General features: G+C 38.7%; 2 protein-coding genes across 4 annotated transcripts in view; one reads left to right on the top strand and one right to left on the bottom strand.

The window, feature by feature from the left end:
- LOC134205317 (synapsin) overlaps nt 1–23,261 on the bottom strand; it is a 278,521-nt gene that overhangs the window by 60,868 nt on the left and 194,392 nt on the right. The window lies entirely within an intron of this gene.
- LOC134205316 (tissue inhibitor of metalloproteinase) overlaps nt 1–23,261 on the top strand; it is a 51,741-nt gene that overhangs the window by 13,632 nt on the left and 14,848 nt on the right. The window contains exons 1-2 of one of the 3 annotated variants that reach the window (XM_062680469.1): nt 1,601–1,723; nt 2,158–2,445. The exons of 1 other annotated variant lie outside the window; for it this stretch is intronic. The gene's annotated coding sequence lies outside the window, so the exon portion shown is untranslated. Of the gene's footprint in view, nt 1–1,600; nt 1,724–2,157; nt 2,446–23,261 lie in introns of those variants that run through there. One more of the 3 variants, XM_062680468.1, reaches the window with a different exon arrangement.

The raw sequence follows: 23,261 nt of genomic DNA, 5'->3' as shown, positions 1-23,261 counted from the left end.
CGACGGCGATTTGATATTCGTTCTGCTTTTCACTGATGGTCAACGAATGGCCGCATAAAACCGTGACGAGGAACGTCGTTTTTTTATAAGAAGTTTTTTTTGCATAATATAGCGTAAGAGGGCTGTGATCATTCTATATTTCCATATTTTGAAAAAAAATCATTGCAATAATGTTAGTTAAATGATACTCTTTCAATATACTATTGGGAAAACACTTTCCGCAGAATAAATAAATGCCTGCAATTCATGCTAACTTTTTTCAACTGGCCAACTAGATTGACGTAATGTGGAATATTTAACATTTTATTTAAACTGTTTTAACAATTGTCAGATATGTATTGTAAAACCAAGTTTAAAAAAGAATAATTAGAAAAATAGCAATGAAATACAGCTTATTGCAAATATATTAATTTTTTTCACATATCCAAAGTTTCATTACAAAGTTTCATTACAAACATGCAACACCCAACACAGGTTTATCTCTAGATATTGTCATTCGAAAAAGACGCGACACTCTATGGAAGACGGTTTGCTGTTTGGTGTTCCATTACCATCGAGCAGTAGTGACGTACCTGTTTAATGTTTCCGTTCGGAGGAGACAACTTTGCGAACATTCTCTTATAGCTTTCATAGCCCGGAGAAAATCCCTTCTATTTGTTTGTCTATTTCGTATTTATTATCAAGGAATCATAAATCGATTGAATTGGTGATAGCTCATGAACTTTTGGAGGAATCTTTTGTTTGGGTTTCTGCCATAATAATGTGGACTGAAGTGAAAATCAACTACGATTATTTTTGATGACTTTGTCAAAAAGTTGCTATTCATTATTACTCAAGCAGTTGTATTTTTCTGCTCGGGCATCCACATAGCCGGCAGAAATTCTATCGTTGGAAATGCGATCTTGTTTGAGGCGTCATCGACAAGCGACAGATACCTATACCCATCGAGGTAAACAATGTTATCAAATGTAGCTGACGACGTTCATTTTACGTCTATCCGTTTGAACAGTATGCGCTTTAGATTACAAAAAACTTATTCTATTCCATTCTAATATGTACATACAATATGTACAGCGAATAATGTTCATTCATATAGGGACAGTATTGATTTTGGGCCAGTGACAACTTGAAACAACCTTTTTAGACTGTTCATAAAATATATTTTGCTTGATGGTGGTTTTCGTAAAGCGTTACGTACCAAAGACGGTTTTTGACGTAGGATTTACGTCTTTCCTTACTACACACTTAGTTTTTATTTCTGCAGCTCGGCAAAAATCCGCACAGCCGTGCGCCAGCAAAATAAAAAACTGATATTTCAGCAAAAATGACGTTTGTTAGCTGATTTTCGGCAAAATATTTGCAGATTTTCAGCAATTTTGACAGAAATCTCGGCAAAAAATATGTTTGCTGGGGCACGGCTGTGCGAATCTCGGTAAAAGTTCAACATTTCGCTGATATCCCGGTAAAAAAAATTAAGTGTGTATACTGGAAAGATTTCGACCGTACTATTGTATACGGATTAAGATAAATGTACTGTACGATCAAGGTATACTGTGGTGTCGAACAGTAGGAAAATGTATATAACAGTTCGGTCTGAATATAAGGAATAAAACGACGTCGAATCACTTTGGTTCTGACCCTGAACAAATCAAGATCGTTTCTGTGCCTTCAACCCAACCGAAACATAAACCCTTATTTAAAGCTATTAGAGCTTTGAGTGATTGTAAGTATCGAGAGACTGAAAAGTGGCGACGAGGAAAAATACCAGCAGAGTTTTTTTTTAATTTCATATCTTTCCAACTGACTCCATTGCGGGAAAATTTCGCGAGTGTAAGTGCCAGGATTTAGTCCAACGCTATTATAGTGACTCGGTTTTATATTATCAATAATACCGCTTACTAAGTTTGCAGAAAACGGAATTGTGTTAATATCGTAATAAAATAAAACGTGTCAGTGGCAAAGAGATAGCGTTTTTGTTCTTCGATACAGCCATTTTGGTGATGGCGCTTAGATAACTCAATTGATAACAAACGCTTTTGTTTGTCTGTAATAGCGCTCAATAGCCTTTGTTCCTCTTTTAAAACGGCAGAGGATTGAAGAATTAGTGCATTTTCACATAAGAATCTAAGTCCGTATTCTCTTTCCTCCCATATAAAGCAATTCATCCGTACACGTGCTGTGGTGATACTAGCCGAAATCGACGATAGAAACCTAATAAAGTGACCGAAGTTCCATCCACCAAAACCAGCTAGTGCTCCCGTCAGCTGGAAATATTCCTGGTGGATTTCTGGCGGTTTACATCGTTTTCGTACACGCTGGGGTGAAATCAATCTACGAGTGGAAGGACGACTACCTACTAACGAAGAGAACGAGGTAACCGGTCGGCAAAGGTCAGACACTATCGGAACGTCGGCGAAGGTCGGACGCTATCATTGGAAGGTTAGGGTGAGTCAACATTTTTATCTAATTAAAAAAAACAGGGAAAGGTTTTAGACTTTATTCTTTTCATACTGTTTTACAATGGCTACGGTAGGCATGGCTACGTCTATTGAACCCTACCGTAGAGGCATTTCTTTTGCAGAGTGGATCGAAAGACTTGAATTTTTCTTTGAAGCTAACAATATTCAAGAAAATATGCGTAAGCCCCATTTTATTACTCTTGGTGGGGCAGTAGTTTATAAAGAATTAAAATTGTTGTATCCCAATACCAAGATAACTGAAGTCGATTATAGCGACATGGTTGCCCGTCTCAAGACTAGGCTGGACAAAACTGAATCGGATTTGATTCAGCGTTTTAAATTTAACAATCGAGTACAGCTGCCGGACGAGTCCTTGGAGGACTTTGTATTATCGGTAAAATTACAGGCTGAATTTTGCTCATTTGGTGACTTTAAGGAGTTGGCAATCAGAGACCGCATTGTAGCTGGGGTCAAAGAAGTTTCATTGCAACAAAGGCTGCTAAATGAGGAAAATTTAACTTTAAAGGTGGCCGAAAAATAATCACAACTTGGGAGATGGCTGGGGCAAATGCCAGATCATTGGGAGTGCCTATAATTGGCAAGCAAATGAATAAACTTTTAACCACTTATGCGATTGCAAACCGTGAAGTTGAACAAGTGGCCTCAATGAGGGGTCCTGTTAAAAGTAGGCTAGGGACAAAACCATATGACAAGAATCACTCGTTTAACAATTTTGTGGGAAAAGACAGACTGGGAGAAAGTTCTCGTCCAGGAAATTGGAGGAAAGGACAAGATAAGAGGCGTCCCGATTATTCGGGTTATACATGTGATTTTTGCGGTGCCAAAGGGCATATTAAACGAAAATGCTTTAGACTAAAAAATCTACGACGTGATGCTGTTAATCTGGTGGAGTCTCACAAACCAGGACCTAGTGCAGATAGGCATCTAAATGAGCTTCTGAGCAGAATGACAACCAAGGACTCCGATACTGAAGACGAGGATGACAATAATGACACAGGTGAATTATCTTGTATGTTGGTGTCGTCCATAAACAAAATAAACGAACCATGCTTAATAGATTTGATTGTTGATGGTAAATTAGTTACTATGGAAGTGGATTGTGGCTCAGCTGTCTCGGTAATGAGCAAAGGTCAATACTTAGCTACTTTTGGGAAACCCTTACAGAAATGCACTAAACAGTTGATTGTAGTAAATGGATCCAAATTAAAGATCGAGGGGGAAGCTACAGTTTTAGTTCAATACAAAGGAGTTGAGGTAAACTTGAAGTTGTTAGTTTTGAATTGTTCTAATAATTTCATCCCATTATTCGGCCGGACTTGGTTGGACAAATTTTTCTCTGATTGGAGACAATATTTTGCTAATATATCTGTGATAAATAGTATGACGGAGCAGAAAAATGCCAAAATTGTAGAGGAAATTAAACAAAAGTTTAGTGTAGTTTTTAGGAAAGATTTTTCCTGTCCTATCAAAGGTCACGAGGCAGAATTAGTTTTGAAAGACGACACGCCAATTTTTAAAAAAGCCTACGACGTCCCCTACCGGCTTAGGGGTAGAGTTGCTAGTTATTTAGACAAACTAGAAAAGGAAAATGTGATAACTCCAGTGAAAACAAGCGAATGGGCTTCACCAGTGGTAGTAGTGATAAAGAAAAATAACGAGATCAGGCTTGTTATTGATTGTAAAGTTTCAATCAACAAAAAAATAATACCGAATACATATCCTCTCCCTACAGCGCAAGATGTTTTTGCTGGATTGGCTGGATGCAAATGTTTCTGTGCACTGGACTTGGAGGGGGCCTATACGCAATTAGCCTTATCTAAGAGATCAACGAAATTTATGGTGATAAACACTCTTAAAAGTCTGTATGCGTATCATAGGCTCCCCCAGGGTGCCTCGTCCAGTGCGTCGATATTCCAGCAGATAATGGATCAGGTATTAAATGGGATTGAACATGTTTTTGTTTATTTAGATGTGTTGATCGCAGGTAAAGACCTGAAAGAATGCTATAAAAACTTATTCTAGTTCTTGAAAGACTGTCAGAGGCGAATATTAAAGTTAACTTGGAGAAATGTAAGTTTTTTGGTACAGAGCTAACCTTTTTGGGACACATTATTGGAGAAAAAGGTCTAATGCCATGCCCAGATAAAATTACGACTATTAAGAATGCAAAAGTACCTAGAAATGTTACAGAACTAAAGTCATTCTTGGGGCTAATCAACTATTACCATAAATTTATTCCACACTTGTCGTCTAAACTATACAATTTGTATCATTTGTTAAAAAAAGATGTTAAATTTGTCTGGAGCGATTCGTGTCAAGCCGCCTTTGAAGAAAGCAAAAACTCACTTTTGAAGGCCGATTTCCTTGAATTTTTTGACCCTACAAAACCATTAGTTGTGGTATCAGACGCATCGGGCTATGGCCTTGGAGGGGTAATCGCACATATCGTGGACGGTATTGAAAAACCTATATCTTTCACATCTTTTTCGTTGAATGACGCACAAAAAGCTTATCCCATACTCCATTTGGAAGCATTGGCTCTGGTCTGTACAATTAAAAAATTTCATAAATTTCTATATGGACAAAATTTTATAGTATACACTGACCATAAACCCTTGGTAGGCATATTCGGAAAGGCGGGTAAGAACTCGATTTTTGTGACAAGACTGCAGCGATTTGTTCTTGAACTTTCCATTTATGATTTTGAAATTAGGTACAGACCATCGGCCAAGATGGGTAATGCGGATTTCTGCTCTAGATTCCCCCTGATTCAAGCGGTTCCGACAGAATATGATGTAGATTATGTGTCTAGTATAAATTTTAGCAATGAGTTTCCTATGGATTTTTCAGCTATAGCGGATGCTACAAGAAATGACGAATTTCTCACTAAAGTAATTGCCTTCTGGCAGAGTGGTTGGCCGGAAAGGATTGAGAAAAGGTTTATGGATGTCTACTCAAATCAACAGGAGTTAGAGGTGGTAAATGATTGCTTGTTATACAAGAATAGAATAGTGATACCAAAACACATGCAAAGCGGTGTTTTGAAGTTATTGCATGCTAATCATTTGGGTATAGTCAAAATGAAGCAGCAAGCAAGGCAATATGTGTATTGGTTCGGTATCAATTCTGATATCGAACAATATGTAGAAAAAATGTGACGTTTGTAACTGCATGGTGATTGCACCTAAACCAAAACAACTATCCAAATGGATTCCAACTACCAGACCTTTCAGTCGTATACACATAGACTTTTTCTATTTTAACCACCATACTTTTCTTCTCGTCGTGGACAGTTATTCCAAATGGTTAGAGATAATATGGATGAGAAAAGGAACCGATTGTGATCAAGTGTTGATGAAATTGGTTGAAATATTCGCCAGGTTCGGGTTACCAGATATTTTAGTTTCAGACGGGGGACCTCCATTTAATTCTTATAGCTTCAAGCAATTTTTGGAAAGGCAAGGGATAATTGTCCTAAAAAGTCCACCTTACCACCCGTCTAGCAACGGCCAGGCGGAAAGATCGGTGAGAACGGTAAAGGAAGTACTAAAAAAATTTCTACTAGATCCGGATTTAATGGAGTTGAAATTGGAGAACCTTATTAATCTGTTTTTATTCAATTATCGAAATACAATTTCATCCCAGGGGGAATTCCTTCAGGTAAAATTTTCTCTTATACACCAAAAACACTGGTCGACCTCATCAACCCTAAAAGGGACATAAGAACTATTTATCTATGCCTCATGCCAATGATCAGTTCCCAGAAACTAAGTTGGCGGAACAACCCAGTTTTTAGAAAATCTCATTGAAGGGATGAGGTGTGGTATAAAACAATAATCCTAATGTAAAAAGAACGTTGGTTGAAAGCAACTTTTATAAAAGATTTTCAATCAACACATTTCAGATTATCATTGGAAACGCGCCAATCATGGCCCATCAGGACCAGCTCAAAATGAGTAAAAGCAAGCCGCAATCCAACGTAGTCATCTCAATGAGTAGTTCAGAGGTGTCGCCAATGGGCGACACAAGAGGAGTTAGTGGGCTCGGGGAACTCCCCGTCGTAACCACTAGAAGCGGCGACAAACGAAAGCGAGATGCCAGTTCAGCAAACCTACCAGATCCACCACGCCGATCTAAACGCAAGAGAATCTTGAAACGCGATGCTGATTTTCATTATTGATTCTAAATAAGTGAATTACTAATCTCAGTTAATCTGAGTTCGAATTGTTATGTAATGAATTTTGTCCTATTATGATTATTGTCATTTCGAATTGAAATTAATTGGTTTTTGATTAAATTTCGAATTAAATTTGAATATCTAAAGATTTACTTAAAGGAGGAAGAGCTATTGTATACGGATTAAGATAAATGTACTGTACGATCAAGGTATACTGTGGTGTCGAACAGTAGGAAAATGTATATAACAGTTCGGTCTGAATATAAGGAATAAAACGACGTCGAATCACTTTGGTTCTGACCCTGAACAAATCAAGATCGTTTCTGTGCCTTCAACCCAACCGAAACATAAACCCTTATTTAAAGCTATTAGAGCTTTGAGTGATTGTAAGTATCGAGAGACTGAAAACGTACTAGCGCCTTTATCTTTCGATGGATTTTTAAGATTTATATATCAATCGACTCGGACACTCTCCAGCAATTTGCCTATTTCATTGAAACTTAAGATTATTAACGATAAGCTATTGAAAATTTCATTTTTTGCAAAGCCAGCAAAAATTTCATATGTAACCAATCCCGTGCATTCCTAACACGGACATCAGAATGCGGTATGTCACGGACCTTCGGGTCCACCGCAAGATTTTCTTTGTGTATAAAAGAAGCAGTGCCTGCCGTGTGCAAGTCATTACAATTTGTGACAGCAGCTCGCGCAGCTTGTGCTTTTTGCTCGCGAATTTTTCGTTTCGTTCGTTTGTTCGCATTCCTAACACGGACATCAGAATGCGGTATGTCACGGACCTTCGGGTCCACCGCAAGATTTTCTTTGTGTATAAAAGAAGCAGTGCCTGCCGTGTGCAAGTCATTACAATTTGTGACAGCAGCTCGCGCAGCTTGTGCTTTTTGCTCGCGAATTTTTTTTTTTTTCGTTTCGTTCGTTTGTTCGCTGTCTTAGCGGGCTTGGTAGTCATAAGGCTACTGCTTCTGCCTCATACGCAGGAGGTCGTGGGTTCAATCACAGGTCCGTTCCATTCTCCTACTTTGTATCTTTCTCTTTATTTATCATGTTCTAGCAATCGCTAGAACTGGAAATGGACTTCCATACCGTTTCCATTACTATTCCTATACCTTCAACTTGAGTATTCTATCAGTAATCTGCTAGAATTGGAAATGAACTATAGAGCTCGTTTCCTACATCCAATTAGAAAATCCATCAGTTACCTTCTCCTATCTATCACATTGGCAGCTCGTTAACCAAGACGGACCTCTGCCTCTCCAACCTAACCCAGAAATTCCAACAAATTCCGCATGAACTCGTGGCAAGTGCAGAGGTATATTCGGCTTGCAGTGGGCGAGTGATTGCATCATCATTTCCTCCCCTTCCCTATGTTGACTTGGATTCTGACGTGGCAGACGCCAGTATGACCTAACAAATGAGATCACCAGTACTTGTGCATTGAAGATGTGTGCTAGTCCCAAGCAAACATCTGTTGGTTCCCTGTGCAAGAACAGCTGATCTGGTCATAATGGAGTAGCAACTACGAGCAGTCAATCAAGCTCAAGCTCAAGCTCAAGCTCGTTCGTTTGTTCGCTGTGTTTACTTGAGTAAATAAGGGCTTAATAATTAGAAACAAAGCAATTCTAATTATGTACTCAATTATTAGTTTTATTTCCAGAAGTTTTGAATAAACAAGTTGCTAATAATTATATACAGCATGGAAGTTGTCGTTTCCAATATCAATACTTATGATCAAACTCCATAGATCCAAAAGTTAGAAGTTAAATGTAAATACGTTACGATTATACAAGTCCTGCGTCTACTCGCGGTTATGTTAAAAACATTACCCATTGCTCGTTTTTAAACAAATATCTCGCCTGCCGTAATTAGTGGATTCTCTTTATACACTATCCTTCAGTGGAATGGTTTTTTTGTCTACAAGACTACGTCGGTATTATCGACGAAAGAACAAAAAAACAAAGAACAAAATAAAAATCAAAAGCTGCACGAGAAAAAGTAGGCAAATGTAAATACTTCTGGTTTCCCGTGTAATTAAACATTAATACGAAGAATGTTTGACCGATTGCAAACAGAAAATCAGGAGTAGGTGTTTTGTGCCTTGTCAAAATTATCAGAAGTTGGTTGATGCTTACGCAAACCAATCTCTTACTTTCGTGATGTGGAAAAAATATCTTTGATCAAAATTTAGCCCAAGAAGTCAAGGATTCATTGAGACTACGCACGTGCCATTTAAAAAGGCACCAGGCTGCAATGAACAGCAGACACATGAGTGTCCTGAGCATAGGGCCAACGTAAAAGATCTCCACCCTAGGTCATATTTCTCTTTATTCTGGATAAATAAATGGGTTCATCAGCGCAACTAAAAATAAAATGATGGATATTTTCAGAACTGGTGAACATAAAATGCTTGATGATACATTCAAAATATATATATGGAAAACTTATTATTTTTGGAACATTTTTTTTCTGGAAGCCCGGTAAATTAAGGAAGTTTAAACCAACCGTCTTGAATACCAAGCTAACAAGCTAACCTTTAGCACTATTATTCGCCTTTCCTACTAGGTATAATGATCTTATAGTGTCGGTATAGCATCTGTTGTGGTTAATGAAATTTTTACCTAAGTATCATAAAGCGAACATATCCAGAGTATTGACAACAAGGATTACTTTCTGATGCCATAATCCGTAAGTTTTACCTCCCATAAAATAAGCTTTGCTTCGCCATAGAAGATGATTTCCCAAAAAGTGATCATCTCAGAGCATAGGTCTGTTATTTACAGTGCTCTGGTATCCATTTGTGATATGTTTTCGTGATTTATACAATATTTCAAACAGTATTAAAAAATATTCACCTGATGGAGCAAATTGGAGACCCTGGCACCTTAAAAGTTCGAAGCATGACCTCAACATCATCGAACCAGGATACGAACGCTTTCATATCGTGTCCAGTTCGTGTTATCATGGTGCGGGATTCTAAGTCGCTATAACATATAATGCAGATTCAGATGTAGATAACAAAAATGCCATAGAAGTAATAGTGCACACAGAGTGCAACAAAACAGGAAAAGCGTGTTGTTATCTGATTGATAAAGTTGATCAGTACGGCCCATTGGAGGGATTGGCATTGCAAGTCTTGTGGATAGGAGCAGCCACAGATTACGTAACACTTAGAAGGGTGGACAGCGTTTGCCGAGGGGTCTTGCAATAAGTGTGACGATCCATATAAAAAATTCTGATGCTTTATGCAAAAAGTGTGACATACATGTGTGACGGCAGCTGAAAATGACAAATGTTTGCGTTACGTAATCAATCTTCTTTAATTCTTCTATTCAAATTTTCTCCATATGAACCGTTCATAAATGACGTCGCACAAGAAGAGCAAAATAAATTTTCGACAATGTTGATAATCTATTCACAATTTTAGGTATCTCATACAAAAACATGACAGGAAGATGAATAATTGGGTAATGTTTTTGTTGGATGATCCATAAAATGGGTTATGAGTATGATGATTTTCTTTATATTTTGTAAGGTCCGAGTGAAAATAAGAGTGGTGAAAAGTGAATTATTTCAAAATCGTTCTACTTGATTGAAATTTCTTTATTTTCAATACGACTCAATACAGAACATGCAGTTGTTAAAAATCCGACGTAGGGGTAACGGCTCAAACCTTGGCCCATTATGCTACGGATGAGCACATTTATCGTTATAAATCTTCATATATTGCATTTCCAACCAGAATTATTCCACCAGCCGGCTTGCTTACATTTGGTTTTGACGCCAAATAGCAAAAAACGACGATGAATGTCTGCAATATCTCATTTAAACCAGCGAAAGTCTTGAGAGAAATGGACAAAATGTCGGCATCCTTGTCCCTATCAGGTGGATAATTTCTCAGCCCACTTGGGACGAGTGATTGTTGATTTCGAACATACGAAAGGTAAAGATGGGTTGCTGTTTATAGTACCAGTCATTTTGCTTGCGTTGAATAAAGCCAGTATGCAAACAAATAGAGAAAATCAAATAATCTTATTGAGCGTTAATTCTGGTTGCATGCAAAATACTACCACACTGATTGTGAGAGTGCGTTTCAGATTCCCCCAATAACACGCTTACCAAGGATATGCTAAACCGTTTCCATTGCTTTTCCATTCCGTTCCACTACTTTTTTTTTTCTTCCTAAACAATTTTTTTTCTTCCTAAACATTCCGTTTCCACTACTTTTTTTTTCTTCCTAAACAATGGAGGGGGAATCTGCTCAACAGACATCCTGGGTTGTCCAGGAAGTGCGGGGTTAGGGATCACCTCCAGCAGCAAACGAGGGAGGCAGGACTACATCCTCGACCCGCTAAACCGTTTCCATTGCCGCCAAGCCCATAGTCCCTTCGGTACAACCAGAAAGTAATGCTTCAAAGGGGGGCCAGTGCACAACGCACCCTCGAGGTTAGCTGCGTGTCCTTGCAGCACCGAACATCGTAACTCGCTTAGAAGAACACCATGGTATCGTGCCAGCGCGTTGCCGGCTTTCCATGTGGCCTTACCACGCCCTACGTCCTCGGAAGATGGGAAGGGTCGACTTCGCGCCTGCTTCCCTCTGCACGACTGGTATCAAGAATTATGATGCCGCGTGCACCCCAAATTGATCTTTCTGCGATAGGGCCTATTCGCCAGCACACAGAGGGACTTGCCAACGCGGTGCCTACGCCTGCCCCAGCCTTGACGAGGACCCCTTTCCGTACTCGGGCTCGGAACCCGCCCGGTTGACCGACGCCGCGAAAGCGACGATATCATGTTGTTCTTCGCGCGGCCACTTGTTCGATAAAAGGATCGAGTTCGACCACAGAGCATGACCACCGGTATGACCCATGAAGCCGACTCCGATCCCTTGGACAACCTCTTATTTGCGCCTGAACCAGCCACCCTTGAGTCCACGCGCCACCTTCTGTATAGCTTCGAGACGATTTGGGCGATAGCCGATAAAACTGCGTTCCAGCCAACTTCATCTTTACACATCCTCCGAACTAGGTTGTCCGGAGTAGTGTCCAGACCACATGTGGCAAGCATGTGTTCACGCATTGCGCGAAAACGTGAGCACACGAACAACACGTGTTCCGCCGTTTCCTCTAAACCTGCGCACACTATACACTCGGGCGAGGCCGAGCAAGCCAGCTGCGTTACCTGCACTGTGATTTTGCAGCACGCTTAAACGCCGGGCACATCGAACCCCCATGGGGTGCTTGCTGTTCACAGCTTTGCTGGAACAAATCAAACAATTGTGAGGGTTCGTGCAGCCTTATGTTCCTCCAATCCGCAGCGTCGGCAGAGATTGCTTCTGTCGGGGCCTTTGCAGTCCCATTGCTTGTGCCCCGGTTCCAGGCACTTGAAGCAAACTTCGGGTTGCTCGTATATGCCCACAGGGCATATCGACCATCACACCTTGACGCTCCCTAACTACCTTGGAGGCGTCCGCTGCAGATAGCCTAACCAATGCTACCTGCGTCCCTGCCGGAACTTTCCGTAGCCGAACGGCTGCGGTGGGCGTCTCCACTTCACACTGTCGCCGCAGTGCCGTAACGAGCTCTTCGACTTCGGTGATCTCGTCCAGGTTTTTAACCCTTAGATTCACCTCCGTCGTGAGTGCCCTCACCTCGACCGTCTCGCCTAGGACTTCCTCCGCCAACTTCTTGTAGGCGGTGCCCTTTTGCGAGACGCCCCGCTTCAGCTCGAGTATCATCTCGCCCATCCGGGTACGTCTTATTCGACGTACGTCGGCGCCGAGTTCACCGAGCTTGACGTCACTCCTCATCGCCTTCAAGACGTCCGAGTACTTAGCCTCGTCCGTTTTGATGACTAGGGCATCGCCCCTAGATCTATTATTGCTTGCAAAAAGTATTTTAATCTGTAAAATGATACCGAAAAAGTATTCTTTCAACTCGGGAAGTTGAAACACGTGAGAGTTTTGAGAGGATTCACAACATCTGATCGATATAGAGAGGAGTGGGGGAGCGCCCTTTTCAGCTGTGAAAACCACAATAATATTTGTTATTATTTGGTTCCTTATTTGGCAAATTCCATTGTTTTCTTATGGGACTGGCCAAATTGGGCACTAGTGCGATAACTGCCAAAATTTATTTCTCCTGTTTCTTATATGATAAATATTATATACACTCAAAAAAATGTTGCGGTCGAAACTACCATACCGAGGGTTAATTTAAGAATACGCACCGACGATTTTCAGCAGACAACAAACCCGTTTGGTTTTACCATGCGCGCAGTAAAAATCAACTGTGGTCCTGGTGGAATGTTGTTACATGAACTGAATTAGTGGTGAATTTGTCCGAATGCATGGTTAATTTAACTGAAAATTTATGTTTGTTTTCAAAACATGGCGTAGTCTACAAAATAGTAATTGTTACCATGGAATTTTTTTCTGTGTATATATGTAGACGAAGAATCAGAAGGAATAATTTTTGGCTGTTACGCCCTTTTCAAATGTTGGTCTAGAATTATGCTTTGCTTGTTTTGGAGGAAAGGTGTTCTCGTATCATATGAATATGCTTTATCGATACGAACTTGGTTTGCGGTGATTTGATCGGCCATTTGGCATATAAAGCACTAGTGCGACAACTGGTGCTATAGCCACAACTGGTACATCTAGCCTATTTGAATAGATTTTGTTCAAGTTTGAAATTTACTCATTTTCGCTATCGTAATTTGCTCAAATCGATTCGAACAATAGATGTTGTTTCTGTTTGAGCTACGATTAATTTGATCCGCACACGTTCCATGTATTATATCTGGTTTGTCTGGTTTAATAATATTTAAAATGTGAAAATAGGCGAGTAATATAGCGTTGTGATTTTTTTTCTGTTTTTGTTATTATAATTATAGTAAATTAAAAAAAGTTGATCCAGCAGACGTTGTCCTGCATAGTAGACGAAAATGCGCATTACGAACTGCTTATGCTACATTTCCATATAAATCCTAATTTTGGTTTTTCATAATTTACTCAGCTTTACTCGTATTTTTTTCATAAGGAAATATATTATGCGGATACGAACACAGACAATTTCATTTTTATATGTACAGATGACAGTGATGGAATCTGTAATAAAACATGAAACTAACGTCAAAGTTCATCTACATCATGACATAATGACAAATGAATTAATCTTAAAATTCAACAGCAGACCCTTTGGACTCGAAATCTCTTAAATCGCCAAATCGCTTAAAAAGCAAAGCAGTTCCAGTGGTATGATAGTTCTAGCCACACTACAGACTAGGTAGAACTGCACGAATCACTTGGCAAACTCAGTACACTATTTAACTGGTGTGAAGACTTTAGAAGACCTCTCTCCTGTGTAGTGAGAATACTATTTTTTCCATCCACTAGCAATTCTTGAAACCATGAATAACGAAAAAGGTTCGTCACGAAAATGTCCTCACGCAGCCGATGATGAAACAATAAATGCGACTCGATTATTCTCCATCCTTTCTCACGGGTGAGTGATGTCATCGTTTACAGGCCATAATCTTACCGCAAAATTTACATACGCTGAAACCGCAAAAGCTTTTAAGCACCATCGCTGTTTCGGATCGGAACCATTGCAAACAAACCAAAACTCATTCAACTATAAGCAGAAGTTATTACCGAGTTCAGTATTATTTAATTTTCTTCATCATCTTTATAGTTGGCGTCATTATATTTCCCAGTGCAATGGTACAATGCTACACGATGAAGCTTTTACGGGGAAGTCCAACCGGATCGGGTATCGAACCTAGCATAGTATTTCTTTGTAGCCGTGCATCTAACCGCTAGGCTAGAGAGGGAAGGTTCAAGTGATATTTAATACATATTTTAATCGTTCGCAGACAGATACTCATTTCCTTGGGAGACAACAACTAGAGGAAAATATGTAAGGGAATCACGACAGATGGGAAGAAGAACAGCAAAAAACAAGACATTCATGAGATACTATTTTATTAGTTTCAGAATTATGACATTCGAAACATTAGAAGTTGTGATTTGTAACATTTTTGTGATGCTGATACTAGTCAGTATAGCTGATGAATAGAAAAAAATAAAAGCGACGAAAATCAATACACAGTTGTCGTCGAATTTAGAATGATTCGAATTTGCTTATGATAAGTCACAGTATGCTCGAATAAATATGTACGTATGGTTGCTTTAGATTCAAAGTTGAAGCAGACCACAAAAAAATCGATTTAAAAAAATAACGAAAATATCCTAATTCTCCTGACCGCAAGATTGTCCTAAATTTGAGCACCGTCCCGAGGAGCAATGTACATACTCAAGTGGGGGCACTTCAGGTCAGCTGTCTCTGACTGGATGCTGTTGTGGTAGCAAAAACTACAACTACGAGATAATACCACCGCTTGAAATGTTGCGCTATATGTACTTGGCTGCTACAACTTTTTTCTATGACGAAAAGATTTACTGGCTGTTTGGGTGCGCGTAGCAGTTCAAGTGGCTGACTTGGTGTGGAGGTGGGAACATACCGCTTTTGGGTTTTGATGTATCTTGCGTTTCAAACCAGTAGAAGGCGGTGAAGTTTTTATAATTACCGTCTGCCTTCTGTGATGCTTTAAAGCTACCTGCTGAGTAGCGTTTTGAAAGCTGTATTAGAAATGGACATTAAAGCGATAACTAATTGTGAAATGGACTGAATTATTTTGGATAGTCCGAAATGATTTCCCTATAAATCCGGTTTTAAGCTTTCATAGAACCTGAATGTAGTTTATAAACAGATTTTTCACACTATTTTATTGTCTAGACATCTCTGTGGACGAACTTTATTGTGTATTCATAACACTTCTATTTTAGCTAGATTTATTTATCATGAGCTACTGCGTTTAGTATAATTAGCATGCTAGATAATCAAAGATCCATATCAATTAATATGGTATAAATTTATTACTGGTTCTACAAGCTCGGGTCGAACACTGTTAGCCGTTTATTTTTTTATTACTCACCAAAGCCACACCATACACATAGGATGGTTGTGTGTGACTAAAGGCAATAAGTTGATAATTATTGTCTGTTGAAATTATCTTTTGTCACCTACTGGCTGGATGCACGCAGGTACAAACAAATTTCATATGCAATGACGTGAGAGACTGTATCGTGTAGTCGTAATTCATAAACATACAATAGACATGATAAATGTAATTCTCTTGTGGCGAATTTCTGTACATGAATTTAATTGATTTTTCAAATGCATTCACAAATTGAATAAAACAATTCATCATAATTTCTCGAAACAATATTTGATGTATTTTTTTCCATATTTGGTATAGCTCCTGGAATTTATCTACTGGCTCCGATATTCATCTCAAGCAATTTGATTCGTTTCTTATTTTTGTGATTTTTCAGCGGCAAGCACGCATGTCTAGTCTAGTCTAGTAAGCACGCATGTTGACAAAAAGAAAGCGACACAATTGATGCAGTATTTCTTTGTTTCGTGATGAGATGAATATATGTTCAGTGTAAGGATGTTATCGATCATTTAGTAATCTGCGTTTGATCATTTAGTAGTTTGTCAATAACTCATTCCACCGGCCTAATTTCAAAATGTGTTGTATGGTGGACTTTTAGTGCGAAGGTTTTTCTACAACTCTCCTTAACAGGTCGATGTTCGAATTCCACTATTAAAGGAGGCCGGTACTAGTTTCTATACTTATACTAAGTGATAACAAAATATGCAATCATTTAGTCTAAGTTACTGCTACTAGCGCTATAGATCCGTTATTAGTGAAATTCAAACAACGAACTGTTAGGCAGAGTTGTAGAAAAACCTTTGCACTAGATGTCCACCATACAACACATTTTGAAATTTAGCCTCTGGAATCAATTATTGACAAACTACTAAATGATCGAAGGCAGATTACTAAATGATCGATAACATCCTTGGTTCAGTGAGATGAAGATTGGGACAGTTCCCCTATCCTATTTCATAGATTCGTAAACAGAAATAAATATCGAAATATTATCTTGAAGACGTGCGTGTAGAAAAGAGAGTTTTACAGTAATTGTAGAAAAGTTTTTAAATAAAATTTAAAAAAAATATTAGAAAAAGTTTCATTTCTTGGTTTTATGATACATAGTCATTTTTTTTGTAATTTGCAATTTACACAATCTTCTATATAATAAAAATGAAATGGTCTGTGTTCGTATCCGCATAACTCGAAAACGGCTGGATGGATTTTCTCTATTCCTTCAGCAAATATGGCCGTTATCGTTTCCGACGGGTTTATATGGTATTTCCTTATGCGAAAATCACGAATAAAGTAGAGTAAATCGTGACAAACTAAAATTAGGAATCGTATGGACATTTTACATTGGCAGTTCATAACGCGCATTTGTCCTACTATGCAGGACAACGTATGTTGGGTCAACTAGTAATGTATAATTTATGCAGTAGGGTAAAGTGCCCAATAGTGGATCCCCAATCAATAGTGGACCCTCCAGCCATTTTTTGCTGGAGATCCTGAAATATTTTCCGCGCCAAATCCGCGCCGACTAAAATCAAATCCGCGCGACATGAAAATCCATTCCGCGCCAAATCCGCGCGACCCAAAACGATTGGATTTTTTTTAGTTAGTTTAGCAAATACACCTTAAATATCAATTTTGGTCACCACAATTTACAGAACGTCTTCTTTTCGAGTTCGTTTTTATAATATTACTGATTTTAAATATATTTTTTAACTTCAACGTTACACATGTTAGTACAGCAGTTAATATAACAACCCTTCTAGATGGTCCTTTTCACCACTAGTATATTGAGGCTAAGAGAACAAGAACCTAACAGCCAAAACTCTTTCAATAAGCACCGCTTTTTAGATGAGATGATGGTTTTGGCATGTGTTGTTCCGTTATTATCTGTGTGTCTGAAATGCTCATACCAGATTTGAACATAATTGATTTTAGATAAACTTGGCAAATAATAAGAATCTGCCGAAACCGCAAATTCTTCTGAAGTAATAAGTTATGCAATTTTGTTGTAATTATTGATCAGATCATAAGACAAACTTGCGTATAGATTAAGTAATTAGACCATACAACTTCGTTTTATCAACAAAAACTTCTGAAGGGTAGTGAGCTAATTCCCGTCGTAGTATGTACTGCATGGTTTTCAAATCCAATTTAAACGCTAACCCAACTACTGACTCTAATTAATTTATATGTAACATGTATTTTAGAGTTCCTACTTTCCATTGCGTACTATTAGCGCAATGAACAAATAATGGTTTATTAGCAATCGGTGATCAAAAATACCCTTAATTTTTTTAAATTTTGTCTTACGAAAATCTGTTCACGTCCATGATAGTTTTCATTCGTCCAAACCAATATTCGGTGGATTGCTGTCAAATGAATCTGTTGGTATTGGTGTTTGATTTCAACAAGTACAACAAGTATCCATTGTGAAAAACAGAATAGAATATGTGAATGGACGATGTTCTTGGTTATCCATGAAATCTCTGAAGTGAAGGCCTCCAGATCTACACGCGTTACCAATGATCTACAGGCCTGTTTTGAATTTGTTATATGCACATTCTGGTGCATATGATAGAATATGCGTAGGAAAGATGTTCGCGGTCATCCAAGAAACCCCTGAAGTTAAGGCCTCCAAATCTACACGCGTAACCAATGATCTACAGGCCTGTTTTGAATATGTAATATGCCCATTCTGGTACATATGATCGAATATGCGTATGGAAGATGTTCGCGGTTATCCAAGAAACCCCTAAAGTTAAGGCCTCCAGATCTACACGCGTAACCAATGATCAACAAGCCTGTTTTGAATGTGTAATATGCCCATTGTGGTACATATAATCGAATATGCGTATGGAAGATGGTCGCGGTTATCCAAGAAGCCCCTGAAGTAAAGGCCTCCAGATCTACACGCGTAACAAATAATCTACAGGCCTGATTGGAATATGTAATATGCTCATTGTGGTACATATGATAGAATATGCGCATGGAAGATGTTCGCGGTTATCCAAGAAACCCATGAAGTTAAGGTCTCCAGATCTACACGCGTAACAAATAATCTACAGGTCTGATTTGAATATGTATTATGCTCATTGCGGTACATATGATAGAATACGCGTAGAGAAGATGTTCGCGGTCATCCAAGAAACCCCTGAAGTTAGGGCCTCCAGATTTACACGCGTAACCAATGATCTATAGGGCTGATTTGAATATGTAATATGCCCATTGTGATACATATGATCGAATATGCGTATGTAAGATGTTCGCGGTCATCCAAGAAACCCCTGAAGTTAGGGCCTCCAGATCTACACGCGTAACCAATGATCAACAGGCCTGTTTTGAATATGTAATATGCCCATTGTGGTACATATGATAGAATATGCGTATGGAAGATGTTCGCGGTTATCCAAGAAATCCCTGAAGTTAAGGTTTCCAGATCTACATGCGTGACAAATAATCTGCAGGTCTGATTTGAATATGTATTATGCTCACTGTGGTACATATGATCGAATATGCATAGGGAAGATGTTCGCGGTCATCCAAGAAGCCCCTGAAGTTAGGGCCTCCAGATCTACACGCGTAACCAATGATCTATAGGCCTGTTTTGAATATGTTATATGTCTATTGTGGTACATATGATCGAATATGCGTATGGAAGATGTTCGCGGTTATCCAAGAAACCCCTGAAGTAAAGGCCTACAGATCTACACGCGTAACAAATAATCTACAGGCCTTATTTGAATATGTAATATGTTCATTGTGGTACATACGATAGAATATGCGTATGAAAGATGTTCGCGGTTATCCAAGAAACCCCTGAAGTTAAGGTCTCCAGATCTACACGCGTAACAAATAATCTACAGGCCTGATTTGAATATGTATTATGCTCATTGTGGTACATATGATAGAATATGCGTAGAGAAGATGTTCGCGGTCATTAAAGAAACCCCCGAAGTTAGGGCCTCCAGATTTACACGCGTAACCAATGATCTATAGGGCTGATTTGAATATCTAATATGCCCATTGTGATACATATGATCGAATATGCGTATGTAAGATGTTCGCGGTTCCAATGATCTACAGGCCTGTTTTGAATATGTAGTATGCCCATTGTTGTACATATGATAGAATATGCGTAGGGAAGATGTTCGAAGTTATCCAAGAAACCCCTAAAATTAGGGCCTCCAGATCTACACGCGTAACTAATGATCTACAGGCCTGTTTTGTATATGTAATACGGCCATTGTAGCGTAATTGTGAAGTAAATTGATCTTTAGTTGCGCGTGTACATCGGAGGCCTTACTCCAGGAATTTCTTGGATAACCAAGAGCATATGTTGTGAAGGCATTCCATTATTTGTACTACAAAGAGCATGTACCATTTTTCAATTGAGTATATTGATCTTTGGTTACGCGTGTAGATCGAAAGACCTTACTCCAGGAATTTCTTGGATAACCAAGAGCATATGTTGTGAACGCATTCCATTATTTGTACTACAGAGAGCATGTACCATTTTTCAATTGAGTAAATTGATCTTTGGTTACGCGTGTAGACCGGAAGGCCTTACTCCAGGAATTTCTTGGATAACCAAGAGCATATGTTGTGAACGCATTCCATTATTTGTACTACAGAGAGCATGTTCCATTTTTCAATTGAGTAAATTGATCTTTGGTTACGCGTGTAGATCGGAAGGTCTTACTTCAGGAATTTCTTGGATAACCAAGAGCATATGTTGTGAACGCATTTCATTCTTTGTACCACAGAGAGCATGTACCAGATTTGAATAGGGCAAATTGATTTTTGGTTACGCGTGTAGATCGCAAGGCGTTACTCCAGGAATTTCTTGGATAACCAAGAGCATAAGTTGTGAACGCATTCCATTATTTGTATTACAGAGAGCATGTACCATTTGTAACAGGCCCCACGTTACAATTATTTTATAACAACAGAAAGATTAACTCTAGACTAACATTTGAAAAGGGCGTAACAGCCAAAATTTATTCCTTCTGATTCTTCGTCTACATATATAGCTATATATGTGGACGAAGAATCAGAAGGAATAAATTTTGGCTGTTACGCCCTTTTTGAAATGTTGGTCTAGAACTATCAACATGTAATAAATAACAAATTAAAATAATGCACGTTCCCTCCGGGTGCCCTGAAAGAGACGGTTTGGTGGTGCCCATTACGAGAAATGACGAGGTTTCATATGGTCCATCAGCCAAATCCCGCAGATATATTTTTATTGCGCATCGCGCTTTTTGTCTACAGCAATTAGTTTGCTGTATTCATAGCTGAGCCTTTCGGTGTAGGATTCAGATCCTATTTGGGCACCTCGAATCAATTAATGCCATTTGGCATCAACGATTCGATGTCTGTGTCTGGAACAAACTTGAGACAAATCACAACTAAACATTTTATTGCCTACTTTCAGGGTCCAGACACAGAAACAACAAATAAAACATACAAAATAGCACGAATGATACAGACTCGATCGAATATTTACAACTATTCGAACAACATAAAACCAACCGTAACACATTTTTCAATTGAATAAATTGATCTTTGGCTACGCGTGTAGATATGAAGGCCTTACTCCAGGGATTTCTTGGATGAACAAGATCATAATGCTGTGAACGCATTCCATTCTTTGTACTACAGAGAGCATGTACCAGATTTAAATAGGGCAAATTGATTTTTGGTTACGCGTGTAGATCGGAAGGCCTTACTCCAGGAATTTCTTGGATAACCAAGAGCATATGTTGTGAACGCATTCCATTCTTTGTACTACAGAGAGCATGTACCAGATTTGAATAGGGCAAATTGATTTTTGGTTACGCGTGTAGATCGCAAGGCCTTACCCAAGAATTTCGTGGATAACCAAGAGCATAAATTGTGAACGCATTCCATTCTTTGTACTACAGAGAGCATGTACCAGATTTAAATAGGGCAAATTTATTTTTGGTTACGCGTGTAGATCGCAAGGCCTTACTCCAGGAATTTCTTGGATAACCAAGAGCATAAGTTGTGAACGCATTCCATTATTTGTATTACAGAGAGCATGTACCATTTTTCAATTGAGTAAATTGATCTTTGGTTACGCGTGTAGATCGGAAGGCCTTACTCCAGGAATTTCTTGGATAACCAAGAGCATATGTTGTGAACGCATTCCATTCTTTGTACTACAGAGAGCATGTACCAGATTTAAATAGGGCAAATTGATTTTTGGTTACGCGTGTAGATCGCAAGGCCTTACTCCAGGAATTTCTTGGATAACCAAGAGCATAAGTTGTGAACGCATTCCATTCTTTGTACTACAGAGAGCATGTACCATTTTTTAATTGAGTAAATTGATCTTCGGTTACGCGTGTAGATTGGATCGCCATACTCCAGGAATTTCTTGAGTGACCAAGATCATATGCCTTACTCCAAGATCGAAAGGCCTTATTTCATGGTTTCCCAAAAGAACTAGAACTTATACTGTCTGCCTAGAAGACTAGATTTTATACTGTCTTCAATATATTTTCTCTGTACCACACAAAGCGGGTACCATATTTAAATCAGCACTACGCGTTCAAAGCGGGTACCATATTTAAATCAGCACTAACGCGTTCTCAGCCTGTAAACAAGGTGACGAAAGAAAAAAAATTAATATCTCCAAAGTTTAAAAAAAAGTTTCTTTTAACGCCTTTCGGGAGTGTGTTTTCGAATACTTTCACAATTCAGTGAAAGATATTCTTTTAATTTAGTGCATAGCGAAGAAAAAAAGTGAGAAAGTGTAGTGCAAGTCTTTGAAAAACATCGATTTTGATGACGATGTTACGTGGGTTGCTTAGAGTGGAAGCGGTTGGATTTTCCTTCGTCGCACGGAAAAGGTAGGTAAAGTTGCAAATATACTGAATCGTGAAGTTTGTTGGAAGAGTTTTTCAAGTAACTAACACCGGAATGTGGCTGGAATGAGTTTAGATGATATTGTACACTTTTTTCTATCTCGCCAGGGGATAATTTCGTTGATTTAAATGATCAATCGCGAGTATTTAGTGAATTGGAATTTGATATGACGGAAATTAGCGCCATGGACGAATTAGCGAATGACCCTATATCAATTATTTGAATTCGTATCAAGAAACAAATAATATAAAATCTAACGTAGTAGCTCAAGCTCCGCTGATTTGCAACTCAGAATCCTGAGTTTTAATCGTAAGTTCGGAAATTTCAACTGAAATTTCCTCAAGATTTTTGTAAAATAATTTGCGTAAACTCCAGTGAACATTAGTTCGGAATTTGTGCGTAAAGTCCTCTTATAATTCTTCTGATAGATAAACTCTCTACAAGCTCATCAAGTAAATTCCGGTAATTGACATTTTTAGTTTCAATTTATCCGCAATTATTCGGCAGGAATGCCTGTGTTGTTTTTTACTAGAATTTCATCTAAAATCTCCGAGAAAATTAGCGAAAATTCCTGCAGAAATGTATTATACATGCGCAGATTCATCCCAGAAATTCCTGTGGTAAATCCTCCGGGAATTCTCGCGAAAATTATCTTGGATGTGTTGGCAGAAATCCAACTGTTC

Source organism: Armigeres subalbatus, chromosome 1 (genome assembly GCF_024139115.2).
Source record: "Armigeres subalbatus isolate Guangzhou_Male chromosome 1, GZ_Asu_2, whole genome shotgun sequence".
NCBI lineage: Eukaryota > Metazoa > Arthropoda > Insecta > Diptera > Culicidae > Armigeres > Armigeres subalbatus.
Note: the sequence above shows the minus strand (reverse complement) of the source record. Positions and strands in the feature narration are given on the sequence as shown.